The sequence below is a fragment of the Hemiscyllium ocellatum genome, chromosome 9 (genome assembly GCF_020745735.1).
Source record: "Hemiscyllium ocellatum isolate sHemOce1 chromosome 9, sHemOce1.pat.X.cur, whole genome shotgun sequence".
Taxonomy (NCBI): domain Eukaryota; kingdom Metazoa; phylum Chordata; class Chondrichthyes; order Orectolobiformes; family Hemiscylliidae; genus Hemiscyllium; species Hemiscyllium ocellatum.
In genome coordinates, this window is record NC_083409.1 from 58893159 (window position 1) to 58906747 (window position 13589).

The following is a 13589-nucleotide window of genomic DNA, read 5'->3' on the forward strand; positions in this document are numbered from 1 at the left end:
ATTTTATGAAAGTTTATACATTTTGATTTTTTTTAATCCTGAAAAAAGATAATAAATAATTGCCTACCTGATAAATCTGATGTCAATCAGTTCCTCATGATGTGTAAATCTCTCTAAATTGTATTTTATGCAACTTTTTCTATTTTGCATAATAATCCTGTGTTCTTCGGTTTGTAACCAGAGGCCAGAATAAACATGTAAACTATCAAGCCAGATTTTAACTTTGGGATTAAACACAACTGCAGATGCAGGAGATCTCTCTTCCCACAAATGCTGCCAAAACTGTTGAGCTTTTTGTTTATTTTCTTTTCATTTCTGCTGCTTCCACACCATCGTGCTCCCACACCAGCATTTCTCTTGCAGGCCTGCTGCGAGTCTCCGTAAAACACCGCATCTCCGTTTCTGTTTGGGAATCCTGTGGCCTCTTGGACTCGACGTCAAGTTCAATAACTTTACAGGCTGATTGTATCCTTTCATGCTTTAACTTGCCCCAATGCTCTGGTCCTGTTGTACCATAGATTACTTAGAGCACAACCAACCCATTCTCCCTCACTTTGACCTGTTACCACATAATATATGTTGCATTCAGCACAGCCAACCCATTTATTTCCTACTCTGAATTCATTATCACTTATTTATCTTCTCTTCTGTCCTGTTTTACTTTCAATAAACCCTTCATCTGCCTAGCCCTTTCATTTCTCTTTCTTTCTGTTCTGCTCTCCCTCTGTTTTGCTGTCTATCTGTTAGTGGCAGTCTGTGGGTGCCTGCCTCTCTGCCCCTCACTTTCTCTGGACGCTGACCCCTCGTTCTGTCACTCTGTGTCTCTTGCTGTGTGTGTGTCCTTAATGGTAAAAACAATGACTGCGGAAACCACATTCTGGATTAGAGTGGTGCTGGAAAAGCCCAGCAGTTCAGCATCCGAGGAGCAGTACAATCTATGTTTCAGGCAAAAGCCCTTCAGGGATACCGGCACAGTGCCTGAAGGATGGAGAGATAAATAAGAGGAGGGTGGGGGTGGGGAGAAAGTAGCATAGAGTACAATAGGTGAGTGGGGGTGGGGATGAAGCTAATAGGTCAGAGAGGAGGGTGGAGTGGCTAGGTGGAAAGGAAGATAGGCAGGTAGGACAAGTCATGGGGACAGTGCTGAGCTGGAAGTTTGGAACTGGGGTGAGGTGGGAGAAGGGGAAATGAGGAAACTGGTGAAGTCCACATTGATGTCCTGGGGTTGAAGTGTTCCGAGGCAGAAGATGAGGCGTTCTTCCTCCAGGCATAGGGTAGTGGGGGAGTAGCGGTGAAGGAGGCCCAGGACCTCCCTGTCCTCGGTTGAGTGGGAGGGGGAGTTGAAATGTTGGGCCACAGGGCGGTGTGGTTGATGTTACGTAAAGCGTTCTGCTAGGAGGTGTCCAGTCTCCCCAATGTAGAGGAGATCACATTGGGAGCAACTGATACAATAAGTGATATTGGTGGATGTGTAGGTAAAACTTTGGATGTGGAAGGCTCCTTTTTGGGGCCTTGGATGGAGGTGAGGGAGGAGGTGTGGGCGCAGGTTTTGCAATTCCTGCGGTGGCAGGGGAAGGTGCCAGTTCAGGAGGATGGGTTGTTGGGGGGCGTGGACCTGACTAGGTAGTCATGGAGGGAACAGTCTTTGTGGAAGGCGGAAAGGGGTGATGGAGGGAAATATCCCTGGTAGTGGAGTTCGTTTGGAGGTGGCGGAAATGTTGTTGAATGATTTGGTTTATGCATAGGTTAGTAGGATGGAAGGTGAGCACCAGGGGCGTTTTGTCCTTGTTACGGTTAGAGGGGTGAGGTCTGAGGGCGGAGGTGTAGTATTTTGACGAGATGCGTTGGAGGGCATCTTTAACCATATGGGAAAGGAAATTGCGGTTCTTTGCGCCCATCACTCCCCCTCTTTCCCTACCCCACCCCACCCCCCCCAGCTCAATCTCCTCCAATCTACTCACCTCTACACCACCCCCCTCCGCCATCCCACATTATGTTCAGCATAAATACCACTTTTTCCTAACTGCGACCAATTCTACTGGAAAGAACCACTGAACTCAAAATGTAAACTCTGCTTTGTCCCCGCATGCTGCTAGACCTGCTGAATTTTGTCAGCAATTTCAATTTTTACTCTGGGATCTGACTTGTCCAGTCTTACCATTAACTGGCATCATAACAAGCGGGATAAACATTTACATTTCTGTCTTACTGACCCAATATTAACAAATATTGGATTCTCCTTCAATAATTTGTTATAATAATAATCCAGTAATTGTTTTTTAAGAAACCTAGTTGATTGATTATCTTAAATAGAATAAAGTTTTTTTTTTGGCAAAATTATTTTTCCTTCATGCTGTGACCCTCAAGGCAGTGGGGCTTGGACACTGGTGCTTTCTTCCAATCTTGGTTGTGACAGTATTTTAAATGCAATACTGACTGAGACCTTACTTGTTTTCTAAGCTAAATGTAAAGATACCACAACACTCTTTTGAAGAGCATTGGATTTATCCTACAGGCTAATAATTAACCCTTCTTTAACATCACGAACGTAGATTATTTGTTCATGATCATGTTGTTTGTCAAAACTCGTTTCCACACATCTGACATTATAAAAGTAACTGCACTTCTGGAGGTCTTCATAGGTTTTAAAGTACTTAGTTGCATCTATTGACCTTCCAGCATTAGAGGGAGCACTTGCTGCACGTGCACAAAACTTCTTTCCTGCTTCTTTTAAAACTGAAGCGTCAATAGATTAGAGGAATACACAAAGTCAGTGAAATTAAAATAGTCATTTGAGTAAACATACAATACAAAGCCAAAAACCCCCCTCATAAAGAATTATTATGGAAATAGTAACTGGTGAAAATACAGATTAATCTATTTTAATAGATTTGCTATTGAAACCTAAATCAAAGCTCCATCATGTGAGTCCTTGTGTGTCAACTTCTGCCAAGAAAACTCCAGATTTGAGTTGGTCATTAGGTCCCTTCATTTCTCAACCTGTGCATTGTCTTTATAAGTCAACATTGCAATCTCTACATGAAGATATTGGCTTGATGTATCTCTGGGTTGTGGATGTGTGCACCTACACCTACAGTCTTGAGGCTGCTTAGTCCTACCTCTAAATGAGGATCTTCCACTCCTGATATACTGTAGCAGGCTTTTATTTATCCTGTACTCTGCAGGTAAATCAAATACAGCTCTCCAGTCTATTGTCTAAATTTTGTCTCTGCACACGTGCATTCTATCTGATGTCTTCTTTCCCATTGATGTCAGAGTCATGTTATCATAATACTCAAGGTAAAGTCACCATTGTCCAACCAAACCATAGGGCTGCTCTTTCATTAGAGGGAAATACTGGGGGTTTAATCTAAGAGTCAGCACATCTCAGGTGAGTCGGAGCCTGAGTCCTTCATGATAATCTCAGCCATTGCAGGAATTGAATCCATGCTGTTGGCATTAGGTCTACATTGTAAAGCCAGCTGTCCAGCCAACTGAGAGAACTGAGGGTATACTTTGCCTTGCTCAATAAGAGATTTCTACCACCAACTATCCTCTCCCCAGCTATTCAACTAATGGAAGATTTTGCTGGATTTCACAGAGCTTGTAGTGAAATGTATGGAGATTTGGTTAGTTGGGAAATACAGCAGAATGCTTAACTACTCTGGACTTGATTTGCCTGCATGATTTAAATTTCATGTCTGATTCTTCATGATTTGAGGGAACATTTCAGCCAGGAAATTCTTACCTAGTCTTAGGATAAATGATTTCAGCCTGACCCATACTGACATCATAAGGTATTTCTGTATGTTAGTATATAATTCTTTTAGGGAAGGTACTTGAGCAGCCAGTTTGTTAAAATAGACAGCAGCAATTCATGATCAGCAATAAACCAGCAACACTTTTTAAAAGAAAAATGTAGTCAATTCCAAAGTAAACTTGACATTTAAATCTTTAGACTGGTATGAAATGTACAATGCAGTTGGACTTGAATGAATAGATCTCTGGTCTTCCCCATTCACAAAAGTTAGTTTTGAAATTCCAAACCAAAAGAACTGTGGATGCTGTAAATCCAAATAAAAACAAGTTGCTGGAAAAGCTTAGCTGGTCTGGCAGCATCTGTGAAGAGGAATCTGAGTTGATGTTCCAGATCTGATGACTCTTCCACAGAACTTTCTTGGTACTGAGAATTGTGGAGTTTTGTTTTTAAAGTACATTTAAAAAGCTTCTAACTTCTGTCATGTTTTGATGATGTCATCACCTTTTCTAGTGCACACAGCTGGCAGAGACACTTATAGAATTTTTTTCAGTCCCAGGAGTTAGTGAAAGCATACTTTGGGAATTTGAGGTCAGCCAAGGTCCTATTAAAATCAAGACAGCAATCCCTTTGACCTTTTTTTGTATTCTCAAGCAAAATGCATTTGCAGTAAACCTTTCTGGTTTGCTGTGAGATTTTAATGAGTTTCCATCAGTTGATAACTGTGTATCATGTTCAATCATTAGATCCCTTCAATGTACCAATCTAAATCTTTAAGCTGATTCAGTTCAGTGTATATTCTGTCATTTTTATAACATATAATGCTTCAAGTTATTCCGAATGTGAACTTTGTGTACTTAATTCAATTGATACCAGTGAAAGGAAATAGTACTAATTCTGTTTTGTGTGGCCAGGAGAAAGATGCAAAACAAAACACATTCCATTTGACCAAGGAATATATTTCCACTCCAGCTCAGAGCAGTGCACCCACCTGTGCCAATACATTATCTTTCACATCATGAAAAATCCTCCCTCCCAGTGAGATTGTCAGTTCATACCAACTGGTGAACAAATAAGAATTGTTCTATGTCATGCACTCAGCCTCATTAGGAATACAATTATCAAAATCATTGTCTGGCAGGTTGTTTTAACATCCTAAAAGTAGTGTGAGCGCCCAATCAGAACAATTCTGTAATGCAAAACAACCAGTTTGTCCAAAATACTGAAAAAATAATGTGATTGTAAATCAATAAATACAGGAATATATGGATTTTAAGATGTCCGATTACATGGTCAATTCAATCACAGCTAGACAGAAAATGGTCATGTTGTTGACACCCAGTATCTCCCCACAGACGTTTTAGCTACATGAACATCTGCAGATCCATAGAGCCTAGTTTAGTACCCAATGCAGCACTAACCCCTGAAATGACATTGCTGAAACTCTTTGTGTAAGTCCATCTTTGTTCCTGGCTATGATTTTATATTTAAACTCTTTAAGAGCTAGTTATATATGGTAGAAAATGAGTTATTCACAATTTAAAATATATATTCATAGGTCACAACTATCTCACAGTTTTCATTGCAATTATTAATTGGTAAAAATAACTATTGAACATCAACCAGAACAGCCTTAATAAACCAGTTGTTAGGATTGAAATGCACATGATTTGTATTCTCAAAGTTAATCCAATATTATATTTAATTCTATGAAACAAATTGCTCTCACTTAATGTACAGCAAAGAAGGGGACACGTTTAGCTTTTGAGATTTTTCCTAATTCATTTTTTTTTTTAAGTATAAGCTGCTCAGTGACATCAACTGTTTACTTTGTTGCTTTGGTAGATGCCAACCTTCCCAATTGAAGCCATAGTGAGGATCGGAATGAGTAATTTTACATTGAGCTCTGGTGTTGCATAGAAGTTGACACAGCTTTCTTTGGTTTGGTTGAAATGTTGGGATTCCTAGACCTAGATTTTTGCCAAAACAGAAAACCTGTCCAGCAGTAATGGCAGAAGAGCTGGATAATTGCAAGTTCCAATTGCCATTTTCACAGGGGTGGGATGGAATGTGTTTGGATCAGGATTTGTGCATGAGCAGTTTAAGGAGCCAATTTGCCACTTAAATCATCAGTCACCTCCACTCAAGTCAGATTTTGGTAGCTCAGGGTGGTGAAACCAAAAGTGTTCTAGATAGATACGGTTAAAAACTGCGAGTAAAAAATGAGGTCTGCAGATGCTGGAGATCACAGCTGCAAATGTGTTGCTGGTCAAAGCACAGCAGGTTAGGCAGCATCTCAGGAATAGAGAATTCGACGTTTCGAGCATAAGCCCTTCATCAACGTCGAATTCCCTATTCCTGAGATGCTGCCTAACCTGCTGTGCTTTGACCAGCAACACATTTGCAACGGTTAAAAACTGGGCTGCACTTTGCATCTTTTTAGGTAGTCAGGGTTTCCCTTTAGAAAATTGAAGTACCTCTTCGGTTACAGTCCCATCACACCTTTTGGAGTGCTAGCTACCCTTCACTACAGTCAGGAGTCCTTTGGAATGGTTAAACGTAGGAAGGAATTTACATTAATCGTGTATTACTTCATTAACTGTCAAGCTGATTGACATATCTCATGACATTTTCAAAAGCAACGGTCAAAAGTGTCAAAGGCAACTATCAAGAGGACCTGCCAAAATTGACAAGAGAAGCTGTCAAGCTGTGAAAGTGACATGTCAAATGGATCTGTCAATACATTTAGATGAGTTCTACCCTTTAAAACTTTTGAATGAATGCCTGAAGGATTTGAAAGAATCATTGCTTGTTATTTCATTCCGTCTGTTGACATAAGCCTGAGGGTTTATATCAGTGAATTAGTGCTGCGTGACTGATAATGGATTTTTGTGGAATCACAATATGGTGTTTGACATTTGCAGTTTGATTGACAACTAAAGTTGATTATAGACTCTGAAGTAGGACTTTAATTCCAATGGTGTTGATATTTGATCAAGCACTTGAATAAAATGTTATTGTAAGGCATTATATAGTTTAACATATGTAAATATAGTAAAGAAATATTCATGAAGAGTGGGGTTTCCACAATGATAAAATATGCAATGCATAATTTGAAATTTATTTCACTTTTACTTTTTTCCTCCTCTGTCGATGGGTCCTGAGATCTGCATATGGTGAATATATGTGGCATGTTAGCTATAAGATGGGTGGGTATGGGTTGGCTTTAAGTTAACATAAGGACTATGAAGGCACGTAGAATGTGAGCAGAGAGATTAGGTTGGTATAAGGTAATAAATGGCTATGGTGGATGGATATAGGAAATGAGGCAATATTTATTGGGCATGGGGATTTGGTGAGCAGGGGATGGGAGATGAGGGCTGGTAGGATATTTTGTGCTTTACTGTTGTCTTTCTGAAACTTCAGTATAGTCCCAGTACCCAGACATTTTCTCCCAGCTCACCTTCACACCTCTCAGACTCCACTGTCAGTACGGGGTCACTGAGATTTCTTTCTTCACTGATAATAAGTAAGTTGAAATATGAACTCTAGTGAATGCGAGTGCAAACTACATAACTCAAATGTACCTTTTTTAAATGGTTATTTTTTTCATTTTGTGACAAATCTCCACAAAGGAGTTTATTGAAAGTATTACGTGGATCTTTCGACCAACCTTCATCTCAGTAATCTAAAACACAAATGATTCAGATCTTGTGTGTGATGAAAACTGTTGATGGTTGATTATTAAATAATAAAATGGTGATGGTACCAAATGTGCTAAAACAGCTGTTTGATCAATGCCATTTCCTCAAATCTGCAAAAGTTGGCAAAGCCTTGTCAGAAACATTGTGTCTCTCTACAAACCAAAGGATTCTGCAGATGCCATAAATCATAATGGAATTTGAAAGGATTAAGAATGTCAAGATAACGTAAAGTTTGAATTATGGCTGTTATCTCCCTGCCTGGTCTGACTTCTAAGATGCTGGACTGAAATGCTTTTTTGCAATAAGATTTTTAAGTTGCTGACTTATCTTTGGCACTGAGCTCATGAAGAGCTGGAGTAATAGAAGTCTGTCTGCTGTGATGCAGATGGCATGATTGTGTAAAGCCTATGAAATGCATATTCCTCATTTATCTCTACAGTTACTTGGTGAGTGATTCATGCAAAGTTACCATTGGAAGATGTTGACAGTTTGCCATTTATTTCTTCAAATGGCAGTTGGCTATCCCGACCTAATCTCTCAAGTGGGATTGTGAACTAAATTTTGAGATTCAAAGCATTCAAATAATGGCTGCTGTGGTCTTTACACCAAGTTACAACAGCAGTACAACTGCTTTAGCAGACCTTTGTTTCAGTTCTCACTGAAGGGTCATAACAAGCCTTAAAATGGTGTCACGATGGGAAAACATGTGGGAAATACTGGCTTAGATTGTAAATGGTTGAAGGTTGTACAGCTTTGACAGACATAACTCTGTTCAATTATTTCCTTATTTATTGTCTAAACACTGTGCAATTTAGAGTCATGCAGCACAGAAACAGACCCTTCGGTCCAACTTGACCATACTGGCCATGTTTCCCAAACTAAACTAGTCCCACTTGCCTGCATTTGGTCCATATTTTTCCAAATCTTTACTTTTAATGTACCTGTCCAAATGTCTTTTAAATGTTGTGACAGTACCTGCATGTACCACTTCCTCTGGCACATATAAACGACCCTGTGTGAAAAAGCTGCCGCTCGGTTACTTATAGAACTTATTCCTCTCTCGCCTTAAAAATATGTCCTCTAGTTTTGAACACCCCTAGAGAAAAGATGTTTACTATTCACCTCCTCTATGCTACTCACCTATAAACATCTGTAAGGTTACCACTCAGTATTCTATGCTCCAGTGGAAAAAATATCCCAGCCTACTTATGAGAGATCATCAGTGTTGCAGGGGACATTGCTGTCTCCTGTCAAGGATTGAACCTGGTAACTTCAAAATCACTTTTCGGATCTGGAAGGCAGGGTTCTAAACTTAGTGCAAGATATGTGAGATCTGCTTGTCTTTGAGTATAGGAGTTGGGAAGTCATTGTTGAGGTTGTACAGGACATTGGTGAGGCCTCTTCTGGAATATTTTGTCCAGTTTATAAGGAAAGATATTATCAAGCTAGAGAGGGTTCAGATGAGATTTATCGGGATGTTGGTGGGCTTGAGTTATAAAGGAAGAACGGATAGGCTAGGACGTTTTTCACTGGAGCGTAGGAGTTTGAGACCATAACAAGGGATATAGATGGAGTTAATGGTAGTTGTCTTTGCCCTCTGGGAGATTTCAAGACTACAGGCACATTTTTAAGGTGGGAGGAGAGCGATTTTAAAAAAGACATGAGGGGCACATTTTTTACACTGATTTGCATGTGGAAGGAATTTCCTGAGGGTACAATTATATCATTTAAAAGACATTTGGATAGATACATGAATGGCAATGCTTTGGAGGGATATGGAGCAGGAGTTGGCAGGTGGGGTTAGTTTATTATTTGAGAAGCTGGTGTTGGATTGGAGTGTACAAAGTTTTTTTAAAAATAACACAACGCCAGGTTATAGTCCAACAGGTTTAATTGCATGCACTAACTTTCGGAGTGCTGCTCCTTCATCAGGTGGTTGTGGACTTCACAATTGTAAGGCACAATTTAGAGCAAAAGTTTACTCTATGATATAACTGAAATGAAACATTGAAAAATACCTTGATTGTTTGATGAATTTCTCATCTGTTGGAATGACCATGTTAGTTTAACTTTTTCATATGTAAATCACAAAACTTTTTTTAAAAGTTACATTATCAGGTGAACTTTAACAATTGACGTCAGCCCGGATAATGTGTTTGAAGCTGTTAGCCCCTTGTGTGCTGCTGTCTGTGCCATAATGTTTCGCATTTTAAATCTGATTCTAATCTTAAAAAATGAATGAACATAATCTTACATGGATTCATGCAGTTGTTGAGCAAAGTACAATATAACTCTGCAAGCACAAATTTACCCCACAAACATATGTGTATGTGTGCATGTCTGTTTGTTTGTGTGGAGTGGTGTAAAAGGGGCCTGTGTGTGTGTGTAGTGCAATGGGATCACCTGTAGTGTGACATGAACCCAAGGTCCCAGTTGAGGCCCTCCCTATGGGTGCTGAACTTAGCTATCCGCCTCTGCTTAGCCACTTTTCGCTGCTGCCTGTCCCAAAGTCCACTTTGGAGGATGGTCACCCAAAGGGATTAGTTCAGGTTGGCATTATGTTCGGAAAGGACTGGTTGAATCGAAGGGTCTGTTTCTGTGCTGTATTACTCTATGACCTCCAATTATGGAAACATTTTTAAACAATCATATAATAATGAGGCTTATTTTTTCAATTTACCACTTGCTGGATAATGCAGTTGAAATAGGGTGCAGGTCATTTTACTCTCCTGGTTCTATCTCGCTGTAATTTAAACTCTGCTAGTAAGCATGCCTGCTTTAATCTGGTACACTGCTCTTCAAAAACACAGATCAAGCTCCAATGTCAACTGAACTTGATCTGCGATTTCCAACAGCAGGCTGAGGTAAGGGAGCAAATTTGGTTTCCTTGGCAATCAAAGTAAACTAGCAACAACTGACAGAGCCAGAAAGAGACCAACAAAATTTCAGGTGTGATAGGTTGGCTGATTTTAAACCCACCTGCCCTTCAATCTTACAGCCACAAGATTGACTTCACTGGTTTCCAAACCACCACCCCCCCCCCCCCCCCCCCCCCCCCCCCCACCCCAATCATTCAAATCCTACCCTCCAACTCAGCACCACCCTCTTGACCTGTCCTACCTGTCCATCTCCCTTCCCGTCGACCTATCACTATTACCTCCCATCTGCATTCACCTGTCACCTTCCCGCCCCCACCCCATCCTCCTATTTATCTTTCAGCCCCTTTCCCCATCACATTCCTGATGAAGGGCTTATGCCTGAAATGTTGACTCTTCTGCTCCTCAGATGCTGCCTGACCTGCTGTACTTTTTCAGCACTTTCCGACTTTGACTTTTCAGCATCTGCAGTCCTCACTTTCTCAATAGTGAAGAAGGTATTTAGTATCCTTGCCTTTATTGGTCAGCTATACTATTGAGTATAGGAGTTGGGAGGTCCTATTGAGGCTGTACAGGACATCGATTAGACCACTTTTCGAATACTGCATGCACTTCTGGTCTCCCTGCTATAGGAAGGATGTTGTGAAACTTGAAAGGGTTCAGAAAAAATTTACAAGATGTTGCCAGGGTTGGAGGGTTTGAGGTATGGAGAGAGGCTGAAATAAACTGTGGCTGTTTTCCCTGGAACATTGAAGGCTGAGGGATGATCTTGTAGAGAATTATAAAATCATGACGGACATGTTTGGAGTAAATAGCTAAGGTCTTTTCCCCAGGGTATTGGAGCCCAAAGTTAAAGGACATAGGTTTGAGAGAGAGCAAAGATTTAAAATAGATCTAAGGGGCAATTTTTTCATGCAGAGTGGTATGAAGTGATGACATTTAAAAGGCATCTGGATCTGGATATGAACAGAAAGGGTTTAGAGGAATTTGGGCCAAATGCTGGCAAATCATCATATTTATTGAGGATATCTGGTCAGTATGGATGAATTGGACTGAAAGGTCAGTTTTTATGCTGTACAAGTCTGGCACTCTGCTAGCTCATGTTCACAGGAACAGCATTCATTCTAGCTCTGCCACTGCACGCTCATCCGACGAAAGCTCCTGGCTACATCCCTTACCAATACATGCGGTATGCCCGCTCACTCATTTCATCCTCTCAAACTACTAACTCTTCCTGCTGTATACAATTCCTTGAGATTTTCTCACCATTTCTTCTGCCCGTGCATCACCACTAACTACCCTTAAATCTAGTTCTATCATACTCAAACCCTCTTTGTCTAATTGCTGGAAAAAAGAGCAGGGAATGCTGGCGTAGATCAGGCTCATCACTCCCTATGAGCGAAAAAAAATTCTTCTGGCTGGAGAATGGAGAAAGCACATTTAGTCTATCGGTGGATTTCAATCACATTCTCTCTGGCCTCAGAGATATTTTCTGTTCATACTTTCTATTTGGCGATGTTGTGATGCTAAATTTCCATTTCATCTTCAGAAATTTGATATAGGCTTCTATTTCATCTGCTTCCCAACACGCTCCCTTCTTCGTTGGCCTCAACTGTGAGACCCCTTTCTAGACTGTACTGCAAGGTCCCACCAGGCATCAAAACCACTAAAGGCTCTGATGGAAGCATGGGCAGTGTTGTACCTTTTTTGTTGGGTGTCAGTCTGAGTGTTTTGCACAGATGCCAGAAACAATATTTGGAAAGGGAACCCCTAAGCTGTATACATGGCCCAGGGACTGTACAAGACAGCAGGAACCTGTGGGTTCTCTAGCCTGTACAAATCATGGGCGCTCTCAGAATGTATGACACTACCTTTTTAGAATTTGGCAATGACTTTCACATCGACATTCAAACATTCACAAACTCTGCAGGTTGTGGTAGGGCATTCTCAAAGCAATGTAAGTGCAGTCAACAATACTGTGCACTGAGGAAGCCAGTGATGTTGGATAATCCATTGTCCTGATTGCTTGATATCAGAGGGGAAAAGATTTGAGCTGCTGCTGTTAATGACATCCTGGACTCTTTTTTTTTTGAACCTCTTTTGTTGATTCTTTTTTAATGTTTTGCCATTTGATCCTGATAAATGGCTCTAACAGCAAATAAAGATTACACTGAGAACTGGGGGTGGGGTGGAAGAAGGGAAAGTGGCAAACAGCAAAAGGAGGAACAGTGGAAGGGGACAAGAAGAAGGAAAGATGAACTTTGACGCAGTAAAATCTTGCATCATATACATTGTTTCAAGATAGTGTCAGAGTATGGTGACATTTTGCATGCCAAAAAAAAATTCTCACCATATTATTAAAAACATCTGACAACAAATCTAAATTAGTGACCTTTTACTATAGCTAGCATTGATACTTCTAATATTTTTACAGTATTTAATAACTAAGAAGGGACTTATCTATTTGTATTGAGTCAAAGAAATGCAATTCATCAGGGTTTTCACGAGGAAGTGCAAATATAGTAACCACTGAATGAGAGTGACAGAGTACGTTGTGCTGTTTTTTAAACAATATCGCTTTAAATTGGGAGAATATTCAGATCTGTATTTAAGTGTTGTGAAACCTGAGTTGGAAGTTACATCAACATTTCTACTAATTAGACACAAGTACTGCACTGCAAATGCAGTGGATAAGGACTTCTCAACTGCTAAAGTTGTTAAATAGCTGATTACTGTGTGAAGTGAGAAATGAGCATTATCACAAGAGCGGTGTTTTTGATGGGTTCCTTTTGTTCCTGTTAAATGACATATTTCATAAAATTGTAAATCAGTAAAATCACATGATTGACGGTTGTTACATTCTACAAAAAAAAATTTAAAAGGGTAATAGCACGTTTAGTTCAATCTATGCTTAGTGGGTACAGTTCCTAACTCTGTAAATAAGAATTGAGTGAGATTCTGCCAAACTACTTTCTGATGGGGCCTCTGCAGCAATCAGTGGAATGAATTACACCGTCATTTTAGTCATGAACCACCTAGGCCTAAGAAAGTGAAACGTCTGACAACCGACTGCATCACTTAGTTCTCCCTTTTTTTTTCTCTGCTGAAAGATGACTGGTTTGCCCCAATGTAAATAATTACCAAGTTAATCTGTTCAAAATACGTGTGAAGGTGTCAAATACTACAGCTTTTCCGCACAAATGACCAGTCAAAAATATTGTTCAGCTGATGCCTATCTACTAGTGGTGGTAC

General features: G+C 40.2%; 1 protein-coding gene across 1 annotated transcript in view; it reads left to right on the plus strand.

Annotated features, from left to right (window-relative positions):
• The window catches only part of sgip1a (SH3GL interacting endocytic adaptor 1a), a 217083-nt gene that overhangs the window by 79475 nt on the left and 124019 nt on the right, over nt 1–13589 (plus strand). The window lies entirely within an intron of this gene.